Below are 1,048 nucleotides of genomic sequence, written 5' to 3'. Positions count from 1 at the left end.
ATGAAAAGCGGACGCATCGGATTAATGAGTAAATTTCTTCTTTGAAAGTGGTGGCACAGAGTTCCCCACGTCGAATGGATACGGTAGTAAAACACGACGTACGGATAGGGTTAAGCTTTAGTAAGGTTTTATGGCTCTCGCAACAACATAGGGTCATATGAGCGCCAAGGGGTAGATGTAACTCACGGTTTTAATTATCGAAATAGTTTGTTTTGCGTTTTTGTGAAAGTGTTTTACGCCTTTAGATCGCTTAGGGGGCAGGCTTCGACCCTGTCTGTTAGGACCAACCTGGGCAAAGAGATATACACCGTCCCAGTGGAAAGACCGATCATCATCATCCAGTGCCAGATCTGCGACTGACATCGGTGATCATGGTTCTCCATTCATTCCTTTGCTCGAATGCTCTTAAAAAAGCTACGTCTCCCTGATCTTTCCCCGTTACCCATAGGTTCCCCAAGTAGGTTGTTCTGGGCCTACCCCTGCCTCGTGTGCCTTCAATTTTGCCAGTGAGAGCTAGATGTTCAAGACCTATATGTCTATCCAGGCGTCTCAAAAAACTGCATTTGTCGTTTCCTGATTGTTTTGAACAGTGAGCGTCCCACGTGGGGCTTCATCAAGCACTACCTCATTTGATTTCTTTTCCTTCCACGATATTCTCAGAAGTCTCCGGAGAAACCACATTTCTGTTTCTTCTATTTTATTAGAAAGATCGATATCCTAGAAGAGAAAAAAATCCTCCAAAACCGGGAATCGAACTCAGGACTTGTGCGTGTGATGACTAAGCATCTAACCGCTCCAGTACAGATGCTTCGAAATAGGCAGCCCACATTTTAACTTTGTTATGACTTAATGCTCTGCTTCTTTAGAGGAATTCGTCCCCAATAGAAAATTGCAATACTTCTTGAGTGTGAGAAAAAGAATATTTACGGGGTGTATTATGTTATGTTACAACTTGACTTTTGACCTTAGAGCAACTGGATCGCTAACAACGACCTTAGAGCAAAATATAGGGCTCTCTCTCTCTCTCTCTCTCTCTCTCTCTCTCTCG

This window comes from Aplysia californica, unplaced genomic scaffold (genome assembly GCF_000002075.1).
Source record: "Aplysia californica isolate F4 #8 unplaced genomic scaffold, AplCal3.0 scaffold00809, whole genome shotgun sequence".
Classification (NCBI taxonomy): Eukaryota; Metazoa; Mollusca; class Gastropoda; order Aplysiida; family Aplysiidae; genus Aplysia; species Aplysia californica.
Note: the sequence above shows the minus strand (reverse complement) of the source record.